The sequence below is a fragment of the Ovis canadensis genome, chromosome 12 (assembly GCF_042477335.2).
Source record: "Ovis canadensis isolate MfBH-ARS-UI-01 breed Bighorn chromosome 12, ARS-UI_OviCan_v2, whole genome shotgun sequence".
NCBI lineage: Eukaryota > Metazoa > Chordata > Mammalia > Artiodactyla > Bovidae > Ovis > Ovis canadensis.
In genome coordinates, this window is record NC_091256.1 from 77495144 (window position 1) to 77522769 (window position 27626).

A 27626-nucleotide genomic window follows, 5' to 3' on the forward strand; every position below is an offset into this window, starting at 1 on the left:
CATCATTCCAGGAAAAAACAAACAAAATGTACGTGAAATAACTTTGCGACTTACTCATGACTCCTGAGTTAGTGTCTGCGTTAGGGAAACTCAAGTGTGAAAAGACAATGAGGATTTCCTTCTGTTTACAGAACAGATCAGTTTATAGAGTCAATCCATTGACGAGGAAGAGAAAACAAGCCTCCTTGACCCTGATTGAACTTCCTCAGACGACTCCCCCTGAGGGGTGAGGAGCATCTAGCAGAGAAATTCCCAGCCACGCAGCCAAGGACGGGGGCGGTAGCTCCAGGAGCCCAGTGGAACAGCTCCGGGAAGGACCGTGTGCACACACCCACGTTGGCAAGGCGCTGAGTGGGAAGATTATACGTGCTGCTGAGCATCCAGTGGCCTTGCCATCCCTCTAGGCTTCTTCCTCTGTTACATAACATCCTAACAAGCCTTTGACAAGAACCAAACAGCATTTATTTAGCTGTGCCCCGGAAAACCACTGGAGTGCCTTCTCCTCTGGCAGAAGGACATGATGGTTAGTCAATTTTTACTATGCCTGTGGAACAGAGAGAATTATTACACAGCCAGATGAAAATCACAATTGATTGTTTCTGAATCGAGCCTTTAAAAAAGTTTTTTTTTTTTTTCTGGAGTACAGTTGATTTACAATGCTGTGTTAGTTTCTGGTGTACAGCAAAATGAATCAGTTATACATATATCCACTCTTCTCTTTTCCATTTTTTTAGATTCTTTTCCTGCATAGGCCATTACAGAGCATTGAGCAGAGTTCTCTGTGCTATACGGTAGGTTCTTATTAGTTATCTTATATATATGTATATGTGTCAATCCCAATCTTCCAATTTATTTCCTCCCCCCTTATCTGTTTCTGGGTACTGTTTCTGGGTCCCAAGCTATAGATTAAATTACTCTCTGCTCATAACAAACAGTTTACCTTCTCCACATCCTCTTAGCTCTGAAATTCTAGCTTAACCAAGGCCTTAGTTTCCTCTTAAGAGAGGTGGTCAGACCTCTGCCCTCCCAATAGTATAAACAGAACTTTTCTGACTCATTGCTTTCACTTAGCTCTGTTAAATAGCTTAACATTCCCCACGCATCAGAATTCTATCCAGTAAAATGTGAGCCTCTGACCACCAGTGTTTGTGGCAATCATTCTGGATCCTCTTTCTTTTGCTAACCTACACCCATTTCTGTCCTTTCCTCCATTTTACACAGATCAGCTTCATCTTCAGGTACCATTTTAATCTGACCCCTTGATTCTAGAGCATGTTTCTGATCTCTGATTCCTGATTTAAGGTTCCCTCTTGTGAATGTTGGCTTGGGTTTAACCTCATCACTTTTATCTTGCCAGAACTGGTTCTGATTTATCCCATTCCTGAGAGGAAGAATTCAAATAATGGTAATATTATAACACATAAATATGCTGTAATAGAAATATGACTAAAATATATTAGATATTAGGAAGGCCTAAGTCAGTCTGGGAGAGTCAAGTTAGACTACACAGAATTGTGAAGGAAAAGTAGGAGCTCTCCAAGCAGACAAGAAGAAAATATGGTTAGATCATAGGCACAGTACACTTTGATAACCAGGTAGATGGGCTTAGGAAAAGAGGAGTGTCCAAGATATAGTACAAGCCAGGTTTCTGGCATCAGCATCTGGTTGGTCCTCCATATTGGAGAATCGGCAGGTGTTTCTCTTGGTTTAATAAACTATGTCTTCATATTAATAGATAATGGAAACTGATACTGAAATTACCATACTGAAATATCATGCTAGAATATTTGAAGGTATCATATGTATTTGGATATGCTATGCACAGGCCAGTACTATAATTAACAGAGTAGGACTGGCATTACATCAGAGTGTACAGACGGTGCACTTTGTGCAAGAATGGGATTAAGATTCTGATGTTCTTTGGTCCACCCAAAGACAAATGGATGGAAAATTAGCTGCACAAATGGTTGATTTGCAACAGGTTGTTATACTACTAGGTGATCAAGTAAATAGTCTACAAAAACAGATTCGTCTTCAGTGTGATTGGAATATTACTTCTTTTTGGGTCACTCCTCACAAATATAGTGAATCTTCATTTCCTTGGGACAAAGTTAAATAACACGTCTTAAATCAAGGTAACCTATCTCTGGATATTAATAACTTACAACAAGAGATTATGGACACTTTCTCTCAGAAAATACACCTTTCCCCCAGCAGATCTAATCTGCTAGAAGCAGCAGCAGATGGTATTTCTCAGTTAAATCTCATTCCTCACTTGAAAACTATCGGAGAATCAATGGCTGGTTTTATGTTAATCTTTATATATCTTTTTTTTCTGATTCTACATAGTCTGGTGGCGAATCACCAAGAAAGTCGACAGACAACAATAGCAATTAGTGACTATTGCTTTGACTTCTATGACCAACAATAATCACCAAAAATAAGGTTCAAAAAATTAAAAAAGGGGATATGTAGGGAATATGCTACACACAGGCCTGTACTATAATTAATAGGGCTTCTTTGAAAAATAAGAATGACCTTCTCATCACCCCCAGGCGAAGGACTGGGAGCAGTAAAAAGTATATCATGGAAAAACTTCTTGAAAACAAGATGTTGAAGTACTGATGTGACTGATGGAAAACGATTAATGACTGTTCTTGTAACCAGAGCCTTAAGGGAGTTGCTGAGAAAGATCGTTACTAGCTGAAAGGCTAAACAGAGTCATGAAAGGCCTGAAGGTTTGACATTGAGGACTGTGCATTTTATATCTTTATCCTCAATCTAAGATTGTAAAAAACATATATTTCTAGAGCAGGTACAAGGAAGTAGATGTTAGCAATAAAAAAACATGAAGGATTAAGATCTGGGCTTTTGCCTGCAAGCGTCATCAGCCCCCTGATCCCTACCTTATTTCTGAGTCTTATTTTTCCTTATTCTTCTGCGGCACCACTCCCTCAGGTCGGTTCGTTGTTGGGCTGGTCCCAACAATTTTGGCTCTGGTTATCAAAGGAGGTTCTCTAAGGTCTTTTGTCAAGATACAATTTTGGTACATTCTTAGAATAATAACCCTATGTATGTATATTCTTCTATAACACAGGCTTTTAATAATTGACTCTGCATCATTAGTCCAAACTGATGGTATTAATTCACTTACTCATTCGATAAGAATGCATTCAGCTTCTCCTGGGTGCACGGTTTATGTGATCCTATGATAGTGAAAATCATAATAAGTTGGCTCTACTTAGTACAGGTTATTGGAAAATTTACAACAGTAATCCTGGCTTCTGTTTTGTTATATTCCATGGCTCATTAATAGCTTTTGCAAATATATTTTATTTTAGAATTGACAGAATCAAATGTGTAGAAAAATATCTCTAGCTCTCAGACAGAGAAACCATCACTGAAGATTTTCATAAGTTCAGCGATATTGACACACTTCACACACTTAAAGTAAAATCATAAATGAAGTTAAGTATGTATTTCTTGAGAAATATGCTTTATATGATGTGAAATTTTCTTGGCAGATGATGTGATTTTACTCAAATAGAAGCAAATAATCTCCCAAGAAGAGAGGAATATCTCAAAATTAGAGTGAATTATCCATCTTACCTTATAAAGTGGATTTTATTATTTTATTTGTTTTTAATATAGGATTGGAAGAGATTGAATAGAGACTCATATCACCTGTTGTTTAGTCACTAAGTTGTGACCTACTCTTTTGCGACCACATGGACTGCAACCCACCAGTCTCCTCTGTCCATGGGATTTTCCAGGCAAGAATACTGGCGTGGGTTGCCATTTCCTCCTCCAGGGAATCTTCCAGACCCAGCGATTCAACCCAAGACTCCTGCTTGGCAGGTGGACTCTTAATTACTGAGCCGCCAGGGAGGCCACTCATATCATCTACCACTTGTTGAAAACTGTTAGGACCTAGCAAGTGTCATGTTATTAGTAGAATAAATAACATAGAAATGCAGTCACGACTGAGTGACTAACTATATATATATATATATATATATATATATATATATATATATATATATATATATATGCTGCTAAGTCGCTTCAGTCGTGTCTGACTCTGTCCAACCCCATAAACAGCAGCCCAGCAGGCTCCCCTGTCCCTGGGATTCTCCAGGCAAGAACGCTGGAGTGGGTTGCCATTTCGTTCTCCAATGCATGAAAGTGAAAACGCTCAGTCGTGTCCGACTCTTAGTGACCCCATGGACTGCAGCCTACCAGGATCCTCCATCCATGGGATTTTCCAGGCAAGAGTACTGGAGTGGGGTGCCATTGCCTTCTCCTATATATATATACATATATATATAGTCTTTTAATTATTTTAGAAAGGCAATGAACTCTGGGGGGCAACCTAAGTTGTTTTTATCCTTAGCAAACTTAATCTTTATTAAAGAGGACTAGAAACTCTTCTCTATAACAAACAATCCTATATTATTTATCAATGTGATACCTAAAATGAGCAAACAGAAATGTTAGATATTGCTATAGGAATACTAGCCTTTTTTGTTTGTTTGTTTCAACTAAAGCCTGAAAGGACCAACAATGAGCAAATAACTACATCTCTATGTGGGAGTGTGTGTGTGTGCACCTGTGTGCAAATACATGGGCACCTCTGCATCTTTCCCCAGTCTCTCTTGGAGACCCCAAAGGAAAATAATCAATAATAGAGAGTATATCATCTCCAGAACCATGTCTCTCATACAATGTGAGGTTCAATAAACATATGTTGAGTCAATGGAATCATATCTGCCAATTAGGACAAAAGACAGCTATCAAGTTGCTGTTTCCTTGAAACCAATGCCATGTGCATTGAAATCTGATTTCTGTAGACTTTGGGTTTTCATTTGCATAGGTGTCTAGTATCTGTTTTTCTGTCAGGTACTGTACTTGAAGCTGATAAAAGAATGATTAGAAAGACAGAGACAATCCTTGCCCTCAAGTGGCTGACTGTCTCATGGGGTGGGACAGACAGTCAGACAGTCATAAAATGGTGTAATGATGAGGTGAGCTAAGGGGCTAGGAGAGCAAAAGGGGTCCTTGGGTTTCAGAAGTGTAGCTGGAATTGGAAGTCCAGGAAAGGCTTGTTGGAAGGCAGGGAGCCCAGTATACTCTTACTTTTTTGTCTTTCTTTTAAAAACTATTTGTATTATGAAAATTTTCAAACATACACAAATGTAGGGAGATAATTTAACCATTATCTACAAATGCTCCAGGAGATGGTGAAGGACAGGGAAGCCTGGCATGCTAGAGTCCACGGGGTCACAAAGAGCTGGACATGACTGAGTGAACAACAACACAAATGGTCAATTTTGTTCCATCCATATTCTCATCACACCCTCCAATCCATTACTGGACTAATTTGAATCCAATTTCAGATCTCATATTATTTTATTTGTAATTATTTTATGATATATCTTTAAAAGATAAGGATACTTGTTTTATTAAAAAAAAATACTATTCAGTTGAGTTCAGTTCAGTCACTCAGTCATGTCTGACTCTTTGCGACCCCATGGACTGCAGCACACCAGGCCTCCCTGTCCATCACCAATTCCCAGAGCTTACTCAAACTCATGTCCATTGAGTCGGTGATGCCATTCCACCATCTCATCCTCTGTCGTCCCCTTCTCCGCCTGCCTTCAATCTTTCCCAGCATCAGGGTCTTTTCCAATGAGTCAGTTCTTCGCAGCAGGTGGCTAAAGTATTAGAGTTTCAGCTTCGGCATCAGTCCTTCCAATGAATACTCAGGACTGATCTCATTTAGAATGGACTGGTTGGATCTCCTTGCAGTCCAAGGGACTCTCAAGAGTCTTCTCCAACACCACAGTTCAAAAGCATCAGTTCTTCGGTGCTCAGCCTTCTTTATAGTCCAACTCTCACATCCATACTTGACTATTGGAAAAACCATAGCTTTGACTAGACGGACCTTTTTTGGCAAAGTAATGTCTCTGCTTTTCAATATGCTGTCTAGGTTGGTCATAACTTTTCTTCCAAGGGGCAAGCATCTTTTAATTTCATGGCTGCAGTCATCATCTGCAGTGATTTTGGAGCCTCCAAAAATAAAGTCTATCACTGTTTCCATTGTTTCCCCATCTACTTGTCATGAAGTAATGGGATCAGACGCCATGATTTTAGTTTTCTGAAGGTTGAGAAACAATACTATTATCTCACCTAAAGTTAATAATAATTATATTTTCAAATACCCAATCAGTTTCAGATTTCCTTAGTTGTCTCATGATTTTTTTAAAGATGACATACTTGATGAAACTAAGAACTGGTTCTTTGAAAAGATAAACAAAATTTATAAACACATTTAGCTAGAATCACCAAAAAAAAAAAAAATAAAGAGAGAGAGAGAGAGGATTCAAATAAAATAAAAACAAAAAAGGTGTTACGACAATACCACAGATATACAAAGGAACATAAGAGATTACTATTGACAATTAAATGTCAATAAATTTTACAGTGTATAAGAAATGGATAAATTTTTGGAAGCATGCAAACTACCAAGACTGAATCATAATGAAATAGAAAATCTTGAGGTTGATTACTAGCAAGGCAATTGAATAAGTAATTAAAAAAAAACTTTTAACAAATAAAAGTGCAGGACCAGATGACTTCAATGGTGACTTATACTGGACTTTTGAATAAGAATAAATGCCAATCATTTTCTAACTCAAAATATGGAAGGTGGAGGGGAGGATTCTTCCAAACACATTTTAGGAGGTCAGCATTACCCTGATATAAATCCAGAGAAGGATACCACAAAAAAAAAAATTACAGATCAATATCTTTGATGAACATAGATGCAAAAATTCTCAGGAAAACATTAACAAGCTGAATTCAACAACACATTACATGGATCATACATTGTGATCAAGTGATATTTTTTCCAAGGATGCAAAGATGGTTCAACATCCATAAATTGGTCTATGTGATATATCACAATAACAAAATGAGGAATAAAAATCAAAACCATCTCAATAGATGGAGAAAAACCTTTCGATGAAATTCAACATCCACTTAATGTAAAAATTCCAAACAAAACACGTAGAGAGACAATGTACTACAGCATAATAAAGATGATAATGACAAGCCCACAGCTAACATCATGCTCAGTGATGGGTCTGACCTCAAAAGCATAGGCAACTAAAGCAAAATTAAACGGGTGGGACTAAGAAGCTTCTGCACAGTAAAGGAATCAACAAAATTGAAAGGAAACTTACTGAATGGGAGAAAATATTTGTAAACCATATATCTGATAAGGGGCAAATATTCAAAATACAGAAAGAATTCATATAACGCAATAGCTGAAAAACAAGCAATCTGATTACAAATGATCTGAATAGACATTTTTTCCAAAGAAGACATACAAATAGCATGCTCTAAGTACAGAAGAACATGCTCAACTTCATTAATAACCCGGGAAATGAAAGTCAAAACCATTGTGGGATATCACTTCAGTCATGTCAGAAAGACTATTATCAACAAGACAAACAATACCAAGAGCTGATGAGAATGTGGAAAGAAGGAAACCCTTGTGCATGCTCAGTGAGAATGTAAATTGGTGCATCCATCCACCATGAAAAATAGAGGTTCCTCAAAAAATTAAAAATAGAATTACCATATGATCCAGCAATTCCTCTACTCTGCACTTACCTGAAGAAAACTTGTATGCGAGACAGCAAAAGAGACACAGATGTATAGAACAGACTTTTGGACTCTGTGGGAGAGGGAGAAGGTGGGATGATTTGGGAGAATGGCATTGAAACATGTATAATGTCAGGTAAGAAACGAATTGCCAGTCTAGGTTCGATGCAGGATACAGGATGTTTGGGACTGGTGCACTGGGATGACCCAGAGAGATGGTATGGGGAGGGAGGTGGGAGAGGGGGTTCAGGATTGGGAACTCATGTACACCCGTGGTGGATTCATGTTGATGTATGGCCAAACCAATACAGTATTGTAAAGTGAAATAAAGTAAAATAAAAAATAAATTAATTAATTTAAAAAGAAAACAAAAACACTCACTTGAAAAAAATATATGCACCCCATGTTCACTGCAACATTGTTTACAATAGCCAAAATATGGAATCAGTCTAAGTGTCCATCAACAAATGAATCAATATAGAAAACATGATACACACACACATATACACACAATGGAATATTATTCAGCCGTAAAAAATGAAATCTTGCCATTTCCGACAATATGAATGGAACTTAAGGGCATTAAGCTAAATGAAATAAGTCAGAAACAGAAGAAGACAAATACCATATAATCTGTCTTCCATGTGGCACCTAAAAACAATAACGACAACAAGAATAACAAATTAATACCAAACTCATACACAAAGAGAACAGATTAGTGGCTACCAGGGAGGAGGGGGTAGAAGAAGGGGATGAACTATTTTTTTTAATACATTATAAGCAAAACAAAGCAAAGATGGCATTCTTGAGACCAGATTCAAATGAGATCTGCACATAGTGTTGCGCTGAGTTTAGAGTGTGTTTAAATGGCATAAAGAATTAGCCAAGATAATATGTGACATATGTAGGGCTTTTTGTATGTGTTTTGTTCACTATTGTGTAATTGGTCTTGTAATTATTATTCACTATTTTGATCACCCCAGTGCTTACACATAATAGGTGCTCAGGAAATATTTATTATATAAGTGAACGAATGCCAGAATGGGGTAGGGAAGCATTTCAAGCCAAGGGAGCAGCCGCAAGTGTGAAATCACAGTGCATGTGGGGAACTATTCATTTTATTTATGGCTGGAGTATAGCATTGTGGTAAGGATAGGAAATGTGGCTGAACCAAAGTCAGGGCCAGACCATGCTAAGCAAGCAGAGTGGGAAGAAACTTTTGGAGGACTTTCAGGAGTGGAGGGACACGATCCAATCTGATCGATCCAATTGGATCATAGAAAGGTTGTGATTTCCATTTACCCCCGAAGGACCAGTAGATCCCTTGCAGATCACGTCATACCAATCAAGCTATGAAACTTAATTAAAGAGAAGTGAGTGAGTGTTGAACATTAATCACTCAGTCGTGTCCAACTCTGCGACCCTACGGACTGTAGCCCGCCAGGTTCCTCAGTCCATGGAATTCTTCAGGCAAGAATACTGGAGTGGGCTATCGTTCCCTTCTCCAGGGGATCTTCCTGACACAGGGATCAAACCTGGGTATCCTGCATTGCAGGCAGATTCTTTACTGTCTGAGCCACCAGGGAAGTCCCAGTTAAAGGGAAACTAAATGTTTACTGCAATGTCCCAAGGAAAATTTTCTGGGAAGGTTCATCATAGAGAATCTCTTCAAATGTTCTCTCCCAAGTCTGTCTCCTGGTAAAATCTCTCTCATGTCCTCAGTTCACACAGGCTGTCTTGGATCTTTCATCTCTGATCCTTTACTCATCTATTTTGCTTTCCTGTCCTCTAATATAAATCCAGGTGGACTTCAGGCCTCTCCTGTTGTCCCCATGCCCAGTAGGTCAGATGAACATATCCTCAGCCCAATGGGAGCAGAGAGGTAATTTTTTAAAATTAAATTTATTTATTTTTAATTGAAGGATAATTGTTTTACAATTGTATTGGTTTCTGTCAAACATCAACATGAATCAACCACAGATATACTTATGTCCCCTCCCTCTTGAAAGAAGTGGTTTAACCATATGGTCTGTTCTCTGTTACTTTTACGTGATGCAAACTTCTCTCAGGTTCTGCATCACCTGTTTGGATGATGATGAGACTCTGACTGATGCTCTTTTCCCAAAAGGCTACAAATCCAATTAGTACACTTGAAATTGGCCTCTCTCCTTTCACCAGAACACAGATCTGCTACATAACAGAAAATTGCCTCATCAGTGCCTTAATGGTGTGTACAGTTAACTGGAATGTCACTGTTCCAGTCTTAGAATTTTGGATGCCTCCTGGATGCCCCCACAAGGGATGAGTAGCACCCTGAGGCTCTTGTGAGAATGGCAGTGTTGGAGGTTGATGGACAGGAAAGGAGGCAGGCTGGGGAGGCTTCAGGCAGGAGGCCACGAGCCGACTCCCAAGAAGCTGTTTTCTGGACGGATTCAGATGCTGAAGCTGAAGCTCCAATATTTTGGCCACCTGTTGTGAAGAGCTGACTCAGAAAAGACCCTGATGTTGGGAAAGATTAAAGGCAGGAGAAGGGGACGACAAAGGATGAGATGGTTGGATAGCATCACCAACTCTAGAGACATGAGTTTGAGCTAGCTCCAGGAGATGGTGAAGGACAGGAGAGCCTGGCGTGCTGCAGTCTATGGGGTTGCAAAGAGTTGGACACAACTAAGCACCTGAACAACAACAACAACAAAACACAACCTTTTTGGGTCCAACTTATTTCTGGGGACTGGCTTTTTTTGAGTAAAATTTAGAGTCCATATGTGCCTGCCAAGTCACTTCAGTCCTGTCTGACTCTGCGACCCTATGGACTGTAGCCCACCAGGCTCCTCTGTCCATGGGATTCTGCAGGCAAGAATACTGGAGTGGGTTGCCATTCCCTCCTCCAGGGGATCTTCCCAACCCAGGGATCGAACCCACATCACTTATGTCTCCTGTATTTTCAGGCAGGTTCTTTACCACTAGCACCGCCTGGGAAGCCCCTTGAGTAATTAGTGACAAAATAGTGATTATTCTGGGCTGTTCACTTTATATTTGTGTAAGTATTTTATAGTCTACTAATGTATATAGTAGGAAAGAAACCTGATATTTTAGAATTTTATTTATGTGGCATGGGCTTCCTAAAATAGATCAATCATGAGGGGTTTTTTTCCCCCTTTTTGTAGTAGCTGCTGCCATCTTTGCTTTTATTGAATTTTTTTTTAACAGCCTGTTTGGAAACATGCTTATTTTGAAAAAGCCTTTAGGAGCACTCATGTATTAAAAAAAAATCTTAATATCACTGTGAAAGATACCAAAAATATCCTTGATGAACTGCTATAAGAAAGGTTTCCTTATATTTTGAATCAGCACAAACTTCAATTGCTTCAGTGGGATGTATTATCAAAACAACCTCTTTGTAACCCAATTGAAAGGATTTTTCTCAAATGAATGTTCAAAGAAACAGAAGGGTAAAGTACCAAACTTAGAGTTTTAAAAACTTTTGAAAAGTGAAAGTGTTAGTCACTCAGTCATTTCCTTGCGACCCCATGGACTGTAGCCCACCAGTCTCCTCTGTCTATGGAATTCTTCAGACAAGAACACTTGAATGGACAGCCATTCCCTTATCCAGGAGATTTTCCCAACCCAAGGATCAAACCCAGGTCTCCTGTACTGCAGGCAGATTCTTTACCATCTGAACCACCAGGGTAGAGTTTTAAAAGCTTTTACGTTCCAATAAAATAAAAGAGATTGTTCATTTTAATGCTTGCTTTCCACTACCAAAAAGTCCTTTTTCCCCTTTAAAAAGATACCGATGTTCAAACTATTCTTAGAGACTGTTTCTTAAATTTTTGTTAATCCAGAACACAATTCATAAGGAAAGAATAAGATATGAAACAGACAAATCATAAGCCCTGTTGACATGCTTAGCAGTTCTGACAATAAAGTAGAAATTCAAGTGCATTAATAAACTGTTAACCTCATTATAGATTTCAGCTAATGTGTAGTTTTTCTCACAATTTCACAGATAACAAAAAGTAACCTGTACAAAATCAGTGGCAAAATCGACTCTTCCTTCTCGCAGAGCAGTGCTTTCTCTTTTTTATTTTCCATATACTCTTCTTTGCTTTTGAAATGAGTATTTAAAATATATATTGGTTTGTTAGTTTTGAAAAGTTCAGATCATGAAGAGACTTGCAAGAAGTGTTAAAGGAATTTGTGTCCTAATGGTAATCACATTTGAATTTTAGAAAGTTTTATATTCCAAACCTCACTATTCTTTGCATGTGTTATTTATGCCATCTCTCAGTCTCTACATATCCTTATTTTTATATTATCTGGTAATAAATTATAGGCTTGCTAATTCATGTGTAAGTTGGTTCAGAGGTTCCTACACTTGAATTTTAGACATGCTTGTAGCATATGTGTATACTTAAGGCTTTGAAGTCCTTCCTTCCACCAAAAACAAAATAAATTGCAGAATGGTATATAGCTTCTGGCAAGAATGCCATTTCAACTGCATTCTTTTTTTATATGTGTGCAAGAATCTTTTTTCCTAATCTGGTAAAAATTATGATTCTTAGTACTGGGATTTATTTTTATAGAAAACTCAATTTATCTTGGAAACTACCGTTAATAGCAATAAAAGCTAAAGCCAAATATTTCTTCCCTGATGGCTCAGTTGGTAAAGAATCTGCCTGCAATGCAGGAGACCCTGGTTTGATTCCTGGGTCAGGAAGACCCACTGGAGAATGAAAAGGCTACCCACTCCAGTATTCTGGCCTGGAGAATTCCATAGACTGTATAGACCATGGGGTCGCAAAGAGTCAGGCACGACTGATTGACTTTCACTTCACTTCACTTCAAATATTGATGCGCAGTGTTTAAATGGAAAGCACTCTCTCTTCTCAACCTTTGGCAAAATTCTACATAATCCATTGAATACTTCAGTGTTATTACTAAAGATGATGGGAAGATGATAGAGAATTGTGGTCAAACACGCTGGACTTGCCTGAGTAATTTCAGAGGTTTTACACAGACCTTATTAGTTAACAATAGGTTATATCAACCTTTTTCCGTCTCTTCCACTCTGGATTGTGTTACAGTTGGAAAGCCCTAGGGAAGAATCTTATTAATTAATCCTCAATCACTCATTTGCATTTATCAAAGTAAATCTGAAACTCCTAGAGCTACCTAGAATAAAACACAAGCACTGTGCTGAGGACTTTATGTATACTCTCTTCAGCAACATAGAAACCCTATATTATATTCAATGCATAGGACAAAGAGAAGATTCTATAATAAATTTAAACATTGTATCCATGTGCATTATAGAGGCATCAAAACTGAAGGATTCTTCACCTGTAATATTATTGGTGTTTGAGCAGCACAATTCTTGGTTATGTGGGAGGCCCCCAAAGTCAAGAGATTTTGCATCTCTGACTCCAGACCACAAAATACCCGTAGCATCCATAGGTCAACAGTGTGACCTTGCCGCCTATATTCCCAAATGCCCATTAGAGGGATAGTTCCATCCCATACGGGCTTCCCTAGTAGCTTAGCTGGTAAAGAATCCACCTGCAATGCAGGACACCCCAGTTCTATCCCTGGGTTGGGAAGATCCCCTGGAGAAGGGAACAGCTACCCACTCCAGTTTTCTGTCCTGGAGAATTCCATGGACTGTGTAGTCCATAGGGTCACAAAGAGTGGGACACGACTGAGTGACTTTCACTTTCCATCCCATATGGAGACGAGATGATATCATCTTGCCTGTACTCAAACCTCACTCTAAAAAGAATTTCAGAAGAAAGATCGCAACCTTTTTGTCAGAGGTGAAATTCCTGATCAACCTACTTGATTGACCTCATGAATGGAGCTCTTTAGGATGCTGCATGGGTGAGGAAGGCTGAAAGTTATGTACAATCTACTCCTTCTCTTCCTATTAACTAGAGACTCAGTGAGCATCCATATAGGGTGGTAGCACAGTTGCCATATAGCAGTGGTTCCTAAACCTCAGTGTGCTTAGAAATCACTTGGAGTGTCTATTACAGTGTAGATTTTGATCTAGGGTGTTTGAGCCAGGGTTCAGGATGTGCATTTTACAAAATCACTCTAGATAAATGTGATTCAAGTTGCCACCTCTCCACGCTTTCTTTTATTTTGTTTCTTTTTTCTATTGAAATATATTTTATGTGCAATCAATGTTGTGTTAGTTTCTAGTGTACAACAAAGTGATTCAGATATATATATATATATATATATATATATATATATATATATTATTGTTGTTGTTCAGTTACCAAGTCATGTTCAACTCTTTGTGACCCCATGGACTGCAGCACTCCAGGCTTCCCTATTCCTCACCATCTCCCAGAGTTTGCTCAAGTTCATGTCCATTGAACCTGTGATACCATCCAACAAATCGTCCTGTCACCCTCTTCTCCTTTTGCCTTCAATCTTTTCTAGGATCAGAAGCTTTTCCACTGTGTCAACTCTTTGCATCAGGTGGCCAAAGTATTAGAGCTTCAGCTTCAGCATCACTCCTTCCAATGAATATTCAGGATTGATTCCCTTTAGGATAAACTAGCTTGATCTTGTTTGTATCTGCTAACCCCAAACTCATAGTTTATCACTCCCCAACCGTGTTTCCCCTTTGTTCATCATAAATATGTTTTCTAAGTCTGTGAGTCTGTTTCTGCTTTGTAAATAAGTTCATTTGTATCATATTTTAGACTCCACATATAAATGAGACCATATATTTGTCTTTCTCTTTCTGGCTAACTTCACTTAATATGATAAATCTCTATGCTCATCCATATTGCTGCAAATGACATTATTTCATTATTTTTTACAGTTGAGTAGTAGGTGATGGACAGGGAGGCCTGGTGTTCTGCGATTCATGGGGTTGCAAAGAGTCAGACACTACTGAGTGACTGAACTGAACTGAGTAGTCTATTTTATATATATATATATATATGTATATATACACACCACATAAATGTTTACCACATGGTGTATACCATGTCTTCTTTATCCATTCTCTCTACCCTTTCTATAGATACTTCCTTAGAAAAATTCAACTCCGGGAAGAATCTTACAGAGCAACTGGCAATAAAACCCCCTAGGTACACTTGTATAGGGGATGGGAAAGGTTCTTAGGATAGGTAGATGGCTATATTAGAGGGAGAGAAAGCAGCAGTCTTCTGTATGTAAGTTTAGTGAGTCAGGATTCAGACTTATTTGAAGGGAGAGGAAATAAACGTCTGGTCCCATGGGAGTAGTCAGTTTATGAACCCTCTGTGGCATTCTCACCAGAGAGGAAGGATGTAGAAATTGATGGGAATGTCTTCAGCATACAAATGGGTGGAAATGGAGAACAGAAGTAGTGGCTTCCTGAGCTGTGGAGGACAGGGAGACTATGTTCATGGACATACCCCTCCACCTTTGCTGGGATCATTTCCATTAATGAAGGCTCTGATTAGAAATGTATTACTGGGGTTCATCTTCACTGTTGGCTGATACTCTACAAAGGGAGCATATTATGGGAAACCAATTTAAGATGGCGGCCTACTACCTGTGGCAACCTCCTGCAGCTCCTCATTTACAAGGCTGGTCCCAGACAAACCTGAGGAAAGAGGCAAAGTTTGTCCTGAGAGCCCCGTTACCTCTTTCTCAACCTTCTTCAGCACCCTTCTTCCACCACCTCAAGTCTACTAAAGCAGACCCTCAGTCCTATTTTTCCAGAGGCTTGCACTCAGCTAGTTGCTACCCATTCCTCACTGGTGGCTTAACCAGAAAACGAATTAAAATTGTCCTCCAGGAGCTGTGTATTCAAGTAGTTCCTGAAAAGTGATAAGCCTTTACCACACAAGTGATAAAATGCAAATGCTGAGATCAGGCACGAAGGTGATGGGCCTTATGGGCAATCTATTCATTAGTCTTGAAATAAAATGAACTATCATTCATAAGTCTGAATATGTAACAGTATGAATTAGAAGTTCATCCAAATCATGTTAGAGTATTAGAAGGGATATTGAATGGTCATGTGGCTTTTAGGCACATCAATGCTTGGACCCCCTGGAGAAATGACATTTTTTTCTTTGCACAAATTTCCACTAAAGAAGATTATAGTGAATACTTTACTACCATAAAGTCCAATCTACCACTGGACTCTAATAGTAGTGCCCTAATCATCACTGACTCTTGCCACAACTACCCCTTTGCCCTCTGTTCTCTCGTCTAAGTCCCATCCCCTCATACCTGGTAATCTGTTTGGCACAATGAACCCAAGTGATCTTTTAAATATGATAATTCGAGCATGCTAGTTCCCTGCTTAAAATCATTTTGTGGCTTCCTGCTGTTCCCAGGATAAAGACCTTCTTGTCCTACAACAACCTCCATGATCCTTACTTAGCCTGTCTCTCTCCCTCTCACCTCCAGCCTCTCTGGTCTTTCATGCCCTCACCTCCTGTAAGAAAAAATTCATTTGACCTTACAAGCATTGTAATAGCTCCTGCAGGCTTTCCTCTGTGCTGCCCCAACCCCACTGTCACTGTGGTGTTTTAACACATTTTTTGGTCCATTGCAGCTGTCAGTTTCTCTTTGTTAATGTATTGTGTACTTATTTGATAAATGCTTGTTTTCTCATCTAGACCATGAGCTCCATGGGATGAGGACTTGGGTCTCTTTTACTCATAGCCAGTGTATTCCCACAGAGAGAGAGACTATAGTAAATTCACAATTAATATTTTGCCCAATAGATGAGTAAGATATTCCTTTTATCTAACAACCATCTCTCATGCTTTGGATTGAGCCCATTTTTAATCATTGGAAGAGGTGGAGAACTGGTCATTTCCTCAAGTTCTCCTTTGTTTGGGGATGTAATATACTAATATTTTGGTGGAAATGCACAGATGCATCATAAACATGGAAACTAGGTGGTATAAATTAATTTTAATGTCACTAGAGTGAGTTTATTCACACGTGTTGTTAGTTTTCTTCATTTTCTTCAATTTGTTAAAACTCTGACTTTGTAACTGGAGAGGGTTAACTCCACTATTCAAGAGTTTAAGGCTCCTAGACTTTTTCCATATTTAAAAAAAAAAGTCTTTTTGGGTGGTGCAAAGAGGTGTAAACAGCAGGGGAGAGAAATACAGCAGCAATAGACGAATAAAAAAAGTAAATGTTAGAATGAGCTTTAAAATGGCAATAAAGAAATAGGAATTAAGGATGGGTTTCAAGAAAGAACCAGGGATCCTATCAGAGATTTTATTTTAAAGGAGAAAGATGGCTCTTTAGATTATATACAGTCACTTTTTATTTAATCTGAATCCAAAACAAATATGGGATCCTAACCAAAGTTTCTCCTGTGTTTAGACCTCAGAGATTATTGCCTACAAGTGAACTGTTTGGTTGGTTTGTTCTTACTAATAGTGTCTGTAATTTTTTAAATAAAAACAACCATTTACAGAATTTTATGTGCCAGACACCTTACATACAGTATCTTGTTTGGTTCTCAGAAACAGATGCAATTATTAACCCTCATTTTACAGGTAAGAAAAGTGTGGGTCGGGAAGATTAAGCAATTTGCCTAGACTTACAGTTTTGGACCGATTCCTAATTCAAATCCCAACTGTAACTGGTTCTAAACTCGGTGCTCCTGTTTTGCCTTAGTTCCTCTTTCTTTCTTTCTTTCTTTCTTTTTTTGTTAATATTTTCCATAGCATTTTTATTTTTATTTTTTTAATTTTAAAATCTTTAATTCTTACATGCGTCCAAATGAGATCTCAACATTTGCTAAGGGTTAAGTTTTCTCCATTTTCACAAGTAAACTCACTCAGAACTGTGGTTCTCCAAGTGGGATTCTCAGGTCAGATGAATCAGGTTCACATGGTGACTTGTTAGAAGTGCAAATTGTCTGACCCCTTCCAAGAACCGGAGTGAAAACGGGATGAACACAATAGTTTGCATTTTAACTAGCCCTCATAGCGATTCTGTTGCACACAAAGCTTGAGAACCACTGCCTGGAGGAATTAAGAACTGAGCAGCCCATAGAGCTCACTTGTAACTGATCCTGTTATAGCCCCACACATCCCACTCCCTCTCCAGACGCCACTCCTGAAGAATATGTCTCACTTGTTTAGGTTCTCCAGGGATGAAGCCAAAGCCAAAAGTCTTCTACAGATTTTGTTTGGGTGAAATGATGTCATATAAGTTTACACTGGGTTAAGTAAAGAGACAACATTTGAACAACATTTTCCTTGGATGTTGTGGTGGATCGCAAAAGGTCAAGTGTTTTTTTTTGGTTAATGTTTTCACGTTTCTCCACTTCTGCTTTCCTCCAGAACAGGAAGCGGAAGTTCTAAATACTACTATGAAGCCTGCTCTTGGTATTTCCGGACTGGCTGAGACCAGAAAGTAGCGGAAGAGACAAATATTTCTTGTTAGAGTTCCAATTTGATTTCCAAATCAAGGTGAACAGGATCAAACGTCTTTTAAGTACAGATCAGCATCCCAAACTTTGATGCTTATCTAAATAAACAACTCTGGACTCTGTGCTACTAGTCGTAACATAGGCAGGTGACTGAGATAAAGAGATAAATCAGCCTTAAGGAATGAGGGGGAAATTCTCACCAGATAGCTGAAAACAACAATCCTTGAGATTGTGGTTGCCTTTCTTATTAATTTTCTAAGTATTGATGATGAAAACCTATAATAAATTGAAGAATGAACATCTTAAAACCTGAGTAAACTAGGAAGAAAAACAATTTCCACAAATGGATTCTTTCATTATGATAAAAAGTTGCAGAAGACCTTGAAGAAATTACCATTTCGAGAATTTTAGCTACTTTTGAGACTCATTCATTTACTTCTGTTGCATTCTCTTGCTAAGTTTTCCTCGGTTGTGTCCAACTTTTTGCAACCCCATGGACAGCAGCCCACCAGGCTCCTCTGTCCATGGAATTTTCCAGGCAAGAATACTGGAATGAGTTGCCGTTTCCTCCTCCAGGGAATCTTCCCAACCCAGGGATCAAACCCACATTTCTTGCGTCTCCTGCATTGGCAGGTGGATTCTTTACCACTGTGCCACCTGGGAAATCTGTTCTGTAGATAATCACTAAATTAAGGCATATAAAAGTAGAAGAAACAGAGAGGGAGAAAAGATTGTACCACATTTTCTATTTATTATCTAGCTTAGATTTTTGCTTTCAGTTTGTTTTCATTTGTTTTTATAGGGAAGAATGAAAGTTCACACTACAAAAAAAACCAAAGGAAATTCAGATTGTTTTTAAAATAATGAAACTTCTAGATGAGTAAACTGGGAAGATAATTTGTGAATCAAGCAAATACATTTCAGTTCAGATCAGTCGCTCAGTTGTGTCCGACTCTTTGAGATCCCATGAATCGCAGCACACCAGGCCTCCCTGTCCATCACCATCTCCCAGAGTTCACTCAGACTCACGTTCATCGAGTCAGTGATGCCATCCAGCCATCTCATCCTCGGTTGTCCCCTTCTCCTGCCCCCAATCCCTCCCAGCATCAGTCTTTTCCAATTAGTCAACTCTTCACATGAGGTGGCCAAAGTGCTGGAGCTTCAGCTTTAGCATCATTCCTTCCAAAGAAATCCCAGGACTGATCTCCTTCAGAATGGACTGGTTGGATCTCCTTGCAGTCCAAGGGACCCTCAAGAGTCTTCTCCAACACCACAGTTCAAAAGCATCAATTCTTTGGCGCTCAGCCTTCTTCACAGTCCAACTCTCACATCCATACATGACCACAGGAAAAACCATAGCCTTGACTAGATGGACCTTAGTCAGCAAAGTAATGTCTCTGCTTTTGAATATGCTATCTAGGTTGGTCATAACTTTTCTTCCAAGGAGTAAGCATCTTTTAATTTCATGGCTGCAGTCACCATCTGCAGTGATTTTGGAGCCCCCAAAAATAAAGTCTGACACTGTTTCCACTGTTTCCCCATCTATTTCCTGTGAAGTGATGGGACCGGATGCCATGATCTTCGTTTTCTGAATGTTGAGCTTTAAGCCAACTTTTTCGCTCTCCTCTTTCACTTTCATCAAGAGGCTTTTTAGCTCCTTTTCACTTTCTGCCATAAGGGTTGTGTCATCTGCATATCTGAGGTTATTGATATTTCTCCCGGCAATCCTGATTCCAGCTTGTGATTCTTCCAGCCCAGCGTTTCTCATGATGTACTCTGCATAGAAGTTAAATAAGCAGGGTGACAATATACAGCCTTGACGTACTCCTTTTCCTATTTGGAACCAGTCTGTTGTTCCATGTCCAGTTCTAACTGTTGCTTCCTGACCTGCGTACAGATTTCTCAAGAGGCAGGTTGTGTGTAATTTTGGAAACTGACAAAACCCGCTTAAAAAGGAGGTGAGGGTTTTCTGCTTTTACTAGTGCTTCGCTTGGTGAGCTGGTCCCACTACCATATGCAAATGAACAAAACTAGAGGGATCTTTCATTCAGACTCTTGGTTTAGAATCTTCAGAATTATTAGTCTAGGACTGCTATCTGTCAAGGTAAAGGGATTTAATTATTCATTATCAGCCATAAAATATCTATACTGATATAGTCACATTAGCCCTTTATTAAATGTGCTCATGATCAACTGATAAAACAATGGTGTTCTCTCTTCTTTAGACCTAAACTTGACATTTCTAAACAGTATCTCCACTTTGCCACCTAATATTGTATCGCTTAGAATTTCCTGAAATACTTTGCATGTCAGGTGTATTTCCAATCTATACAAAAGAATCCTGATACATAAGTGCTGTTTTCCTCTAGCTTAAAATAATAAATCAGTTTCTGGCAGAATCTGAGAAAATGTACCACTTGAATCTTAAAAGAGGAATTCTGGATTCTAAACAGGAGCCTGCTGTGAAAACTAATCATTGCTTTAGATCTCCACCTTGTGGCTGTGCTTAGCTGCTCAGTCATGTCAGACTGCGACCCTATGGACTGCTGCCTGCCAGGCTCTGTCCAAGGGGATTCTCCAGGCAAGAATACTGGAGTGGGTTGCCATGCCCTCTTCCAGGGGATCTTCCCAACCCAGGGTTAGAGGTTTAAAATGTAAATTCCTTTTGATTTTGTGATCCTCGTTTATAGATTCTTTTTAGAAGGAAGTCAGGATGAACATTGTCTGAAAATAACTTAGAATAGATGGCATGTCTGAAAATAACCGAGATTGATGATTGGGTATTTAGAAATTTATAACTTGGATTTAGCTTACTCTGGAGTGAATTTTTCCTCTGAAGCACATTTTCATCATTTTTTGTTCAACTATCTTGAGAAATTAATTTTAGATTTCTCAAGAGACATTCAGAGATCACCGTTTGTGATTTCTCATATAGAAGGATCCCATGAGAGAAATCTCATTATTAGTATCTTCCTTTGCCTTCAGTAAACTCCTATGGGTGTATTATAAGGGGTCCAGAGCTTACAACCTCAGAACGCTGGGGAAAGATGTACAAACTACTCAAAATGTGGTTTAACTTGGTCCAAGAAAGCAGATGACAACTAGGTGACTACTAGGAATTCTGTGATTTCATTTTCTAAATTTCTTAGTTAGCAATATGGAAAAGCTGTATGGCATTCCCTGCTCAGCTCTGTGTAGCTTTACACAGTTTGGTCAAACATGAAGACCTGCTAAGGGTGGGCCTGATGTGCTGAGATCAAGATTAGAGCTCTTTGGACTTACATGAGAGTTGATTTACAGGATGTGATTAACAAAACACAGTATTTTATTATTTGTATTTGTTATATCCTTGACTTCTATCTCTTTTGTCTGAATCTAATGGCAAATAGTAACTTTACCCAAAAATCATATCCAGAATCTGATAACATTTCATCACTTCCATTGTTCATTGCAGCCTGACATCCTATTAGAACAGAAGTCGAATTCCCATCACGCTGCTGCTCAGAATGCTTCTATGACTCCAGAGGAGAAGCCTGAATCCTCATGGCGGCCCTCAGGACCCATGCTACCCAGCTGGTGTTACCGCTGCAAACTCACGTCCTCTGACTGTCACCAGCTGTCCTGCTGCAGCCCTGTCAAGGGGGCCTCCCCCGGGGGTCTCAGCACAGAAAAAGCTTTTCATTATTGCCCTGTCCACCTGGAGTGCTCTCCCTCCAGACACCTGCGAGGTGGGCTCCCTCACTCTTCAGGATTGCTCACAATTCATGTTTCTTTCCTGGATGCATGCTGTGTGCATGCTAAGTTGCTTCAGCGTGTCCGATTCTGTGTGACCCCATGGACTATCCCGCCAGGGCCCTCTGTCCATGGGATTCTCCAGGCAAGCATACTGGAGTGGGTTGCCATGCCTTTCTCCAGGGGATCTTCCCGACTCAGGGGTAGAACCCACATCCCTTATATCTCCTACATTGGCAGTTGGGTCCTTTGCCACTAGTGCCACCTGGGAAGCCTTCTTTCCTGGCCACCCTGTTTAAAACTGCAGCGCTGTCCCTACACCCCCATTCCCACTTCCCTGCTTTATTTCATTAGTTCCGCTATGGTGCGTGCATGCTCAGTCAGGTCCAACTCTTTGTGGCTCCATGGATTGTAGCCTGCCAGGCTCCTCTGTGCATGTAATTTCCCAGGCAAGAATACTGGAATGGGATGCTCTGCCCTCCTCCAGGGGATCTTCCCAACCCAGGGATCGAACCTCTGTCTCTTGCATCTCCTGCATTGGCAGGTGGATTCTTTACCATTCTGCCACCTGAGAAGTCCTTAGTCCTGCTTTACATTTTACTTATTAATCTCATGTATTATCCATCTCCTCCACTAGAATGTAAGTGCCATGAGTAGGGATTCTGTTTGTTTTGTCTGCTTTTGCATGCTTGGTGCTCAGGACAGTGCCTGGATCCAGGGGATAACAGTAACTATTTTCTGAAAGAGTGACTTTGTCACATAATAGTCTTTAAGTTCCTTGGGTCCACATCTTATTTGCTTGCGCTCAGCACAGCGCCCAGCAATTTGATTTTTAACCCATGTTTGGTGGATAAATGAATGACTGTTGATGTACCTTTCTGAGGGCTCTCAACTTACTGAACATAGAAACATGTAATAATTGTAGTTTTTTCTTATTACTGATTTTAAATGATCTCTGCTGCACTGCCCTTAAAAACATCTTGGCAGATTTTATTTTGATCTTGTCAGTGTGATCATTGGGTCTGTCTTATTTGAGCACCTACAATGGTTCATTTGTAAACTTCATTCTTAAACTTTATCTAAAGCTTTTCTCCTCCCCTTTCTCTGACACTGTCTATCTGCTGATCTGATAACTGAGCATATGTGGGCTGTCTTACATATTCTTTCTTCTTTTCTCTTTCCTTTGGAACTTTCTTCTTGAGCCTCATCAGGCCCTGGACTCCCGCAGGTTTGCAGTGCCTGTTGCAGAAACTCAGCAGGAAGGGCGCGGAGGCTCCACTCCCCTGAAGGGTGACAGGTTTGTGACTGACAGCGCTGTCACTCAGGCTTTCATGTAGGTTCATCTCCTTCTGGCCTTGATTTAAAAAAAGCAGATTCTGATTCAGGAAGTTGAGGGTGGGGCCTGAGACTCTGCATTGCTAGTAACTCCCTGGTGATACTCATACTGCCCATCAGAAGGTCACATGCAATAGAAAGGCATAGCGCAGTCTTCGGCTTCTCCTGACCTAGCCTGTTTCTGTCTAATGTTGGAAGCCGCTGTTGGTGTGGTGGTCTCTGCATAGGGGCAATTGGTGGCTTTTAGGGGTGACAGCTCAGCTTCTTTTTGGCCCCTTTATTGCTGCCAGGAGGAACAGTGCTGAACTCTCCTCCAGGTTGGGCTGCCCAGGCAGCTCCCAGGGCTCCTGCCCCACTGCTAATCTATGGGCACTTTCTTTTGGGGGCAAGGAATGAAAGGGGGTGATTGTGCATGTCCTCTAAGGGCCCTCGGGAGGTGGGATTGGGTAGGGCTCCCCCCATCCTCCTCTTCAGCATGTTAGAACTGTCCCAGCAGACCTTGCCAATGTAGCCTTCTGGGATCTCTTAACATGAGAACTGATGTTAAGTGACCCTTCCTTCATCCCCGGACTGGGGAGGAGACTGTGGAGGCTAACGTGCTACAGGCCACTCCTCTGAATGCACCATCTCCACCCTGAGGATGGTCTCACCAAGCCTGGCTCCTGTGCTGAGATGAATGTGGACCCGTGGGCTCTACAGCCCAGTGTGGATCCAGCTAGGACATGATGTTCCTTTCTGCAGCCACCCTGCTGTCCTTCAGGACTTTTCTCAGGGCTTCTCTCCCTTGCCTTCAGGAAGGAAAACTTCCCCACTGGAAAGTGGAGGCATAGCCCCTCTTCTGGCAGACACATGACCTAAAAACCAAGGGTGATGACCTCGTCTTTCTTTCTTCTTACAGGACTTGGCAAGACCCCATTCTGTGAACTTTGCCTCCTTTTGGGGCCCTTCCTTCTCTCCTTGTTTTTCTGTGATTTCAGCCTAGACTCAAACTTCAGGAGGCCAGGAGCCAGGGATGAGTAGGAGTGATGGTCCATCCTCCTTGGTCCCTGCCCAAGGGATGAAGCAAAAACTGAGCACCACTCCCCACTCCGCCCCTTCACATGTTGATCTTTTCCTCTTGTCTCTCCACACCAGAGATGTGAGTTCTACCCTTCTTTCTCCAACTCAGTCTCAACTGACAAGGACCACTCCTTGTTCTGGCCCATATTCAGATCTAAACCACCCCCCCCCACCATCCCATATTCATCATCTCTGTATCACCTCCAGTCAGGCTCCCCATCTGCAGTCTCACTCCCAAGATCTTGCACAGGTCAAGGCCAGTTATATCTTGTTCTCCAACCTTAGTGAAAGTGAAAGTCACTCAGTCATGTCCAACTCTGCAACGCCATGGACTCTAGCCCGCCAGGCTCCTCTGTTCGTGGGATTCTCCAGGTAAGAATACTGGAGTGGGTTGCCATTTCCTTCTCCAGGGGATCTTCCCAACTCAGGGATCAAACTCAGGTCTCCCACATTGTAGGCAGATCCTTTACCATGTGAGCCATTTACACTTTACCCCAATCTAAAATCAAACCTAGACCTGCTTGTAGGGCTATGCACATCCTAATCCACCTTCTCTCCCTTTGAGACCTCCATGATACTTCATTGACAGAAGGCTCTGCACACAAAAAAAATGGAATAAATAGATGAATTTTTTAAAATTATGATGGGTTTTGGTGGTGGTAGGGCTGACCCTAAATGCTTGAAGTTCTATGAACTTGAAATAAGGAAATATGAAGTGCCATTTACCCTCATCCGGATTTAAGACTTAAATACAGGTTTGGGATGATGGGAAAAACCACATTTCATATCCTGGTACAGTTGAATGAATGAACTGCAGCAACCCAAGTCTCACTCTTGTTTCTCCTCCTTTCCTGGGGGTGAGTCAGTAGATAGAGGTTTTATAGGGAGGAACGTAGAGTAAAAATGAAGATGAGAGGCTTGAGAGTTAAGGGTAATCTGTTAATAAGATATGTAATGTGGTAGAGAAAGCACAGATTTTAGGTCAGAAATACTTACAGTCCTGTCATTTGAAAGCTTTGTAACTGTGGGCAGTTAATAAACTTCCTTGACCTTGGTTCCTAGCTGATAAATGGGGGAAATAATGCTTATTTCTGTGGTGGTTAAATTATATAAATATTAAATTAAATGCTCATGTACTTAATAATCTCAGACCTATACTGAATGTTTAGTAAAAGGTAGATATTTGGCTTCCCTGGTGGTCCATTGGTTAAGATTCCATGGGGGAATCTTATTTCTGTTGCAGGAGGTGTGGGTTCAACCCCTGGTCAGGAAAGTTCTACATGCAGTGTGGCCAAAAAAGAAAAGAGGTAGATATTCAATGAACTGTGGTATTACTATCTTCACCTTTCTTTTTATGACTTTAAAGATTTATTTTATCCTCAAAATCTAAGTGTCCTTTGGACACAATGCATTGAAGAGGGTTTTTTCCCCTGAAAACAGTAATAAGTTCTATAATAGATGGCAAGTGATAAATTGGAGAGTGGAATGTTATTAAATGAAAATCACTATTTAGTTAAGTAAAACTGAAATGTTACCAGTGTTAAGCTTAGCATTATTTATTACTTTAGATGATGCTAACAACAAACTCTTATAAATGAACCTGTAAAATTTGTTAAGTTAGGTGAATTTCATATTTTTTGAGATCTTAGGCATTATGCTTAAATTTTGAAAATTGAAACCAAATTGACTTCTAAAAGTTCATACTATCCATATTTTTTAGGGCCAATGAACAGTATCATACCATTTGAATTAACAGTAACATTATGAAAACATTCTAGAGGCTATTTCAGATGAAGAGACTTGGCAGTTTGCTAAGGAAACTTCCTTCAACAGCCATAGCTTAATCATAATCCTAATTGTTACCCTGTTTTATTGTTGATGCAATATTTTGACTTTTTTTAAATACAGTAAAAAGTCTTGGACAGATATGTAGTATTTTCCATTTGCAGGGTAATAAAAGATTACAAATATTACATTGTTAATCTTTATACACTCATGAGAGAATTATTGTCAAATCCAAAATTTAATTTCAATTCTTGACAAGATATCTTGATGTTACAAGTGAGTTGCACTTGTAACTTGTAATCCAAATAAGCATACACAGCTGTGAAGATAAATTTTTTACAATAATTATGCAAAAATGTTCCTTCAGCTGTGAAGTCTTACCATATCATGGCTGCAATAGTAAAAATAATTGTTATTCATTGAGTAAAACTGTATAGTAGTTACTGTATCAGGCATTTTAAATATACTTAGCCATTTAACCAACAAAGGTCCAACTAGTCAAAGCTATGGTTTCTCCAGTAGTCATGTATGGATGTGAGAGTTGGACTATAAAGAAAGCTGAGCATCAAAGAATTGATGCTTTTGAACTGTGGTGTTGGAGAAGACTCTTGAGAGTCCTTTGGACTGCAAGGAGATTCACCTAGTCCATCCTAAAGGAGATCAGTCCTGGGTGTTCATTGGAAGGACTGATGTTGAAGCTGAAACTCTAATACTTCGGCCAACTGATATGAAGAAGTGACCCAGTGGAAAAGACCCTGGTGCTTGGAAAGATTGAAGGCAGGAGGAGAAGGGGACGACAGAGGATGAGATGGTTGGATGGCATCATTGACGCAATGGACATGAGTTTGAGTAAACTCTGGGAGTTGGTGATGGACAGGGAGGCCTGGCGTGCTGCAGTCCATGGGGTTACAAAGAGTCGGACATGACTGAGTGACTGAACTGAATTGAGCCATTTAACCTTCAAAATATATACAGTAAGTAGCATCTCTCTTCACATTTTACAGATAAGGAAATTGAGGCTTTACAAGTTCAAGTGACTTGACCAAAGTCACACAGCTTGTAAGCATCAAAACCAGGATTCATGCCCCTAAAGGCTATTTCCAGTAACAAATGAAAAATGTAGGTTCTATCTCCTACCCTAGCAACTAAACATTTGTTGCTAAACATCTGTTCCTAAACCCTTGTAACTAAACATCTGTAAATTGGGTAGAGAATGAAAAGCAGTGCTAGAAGAAAGATCCGATCTGCATCCTCGGTTTACAGTGGCAGAGTGGCTTCACCCAACCCAGACAACTGCTTGTTGGTAAAGCTCTGATTGAAACCCCTAAACCCTGCTTTGTTTGGTGTTCTTTTCCACTCTGTTTCTTTAGACAAAACAAGTTAGCAGCGTGAGTAGATCCATTACAGGACATAGTCCTCTCTCTTTAAGTGAGCTGAGGCTGTGAGAGTTCTCTGGCGATTACTTCCCTCATATTACTTTAGGAATGTCTTATGTAATGTGTCCTTTTGAAAGTTGTCTGTAAGTCACGAAATGAAGTTGGATGGAGTCTTAAAATTCCATTAGACCCACTAATTCATTCTTGGATAAGGAAATCCTATCCCAGTGAGATGAATAGGTTCCTCTAAGGTCACA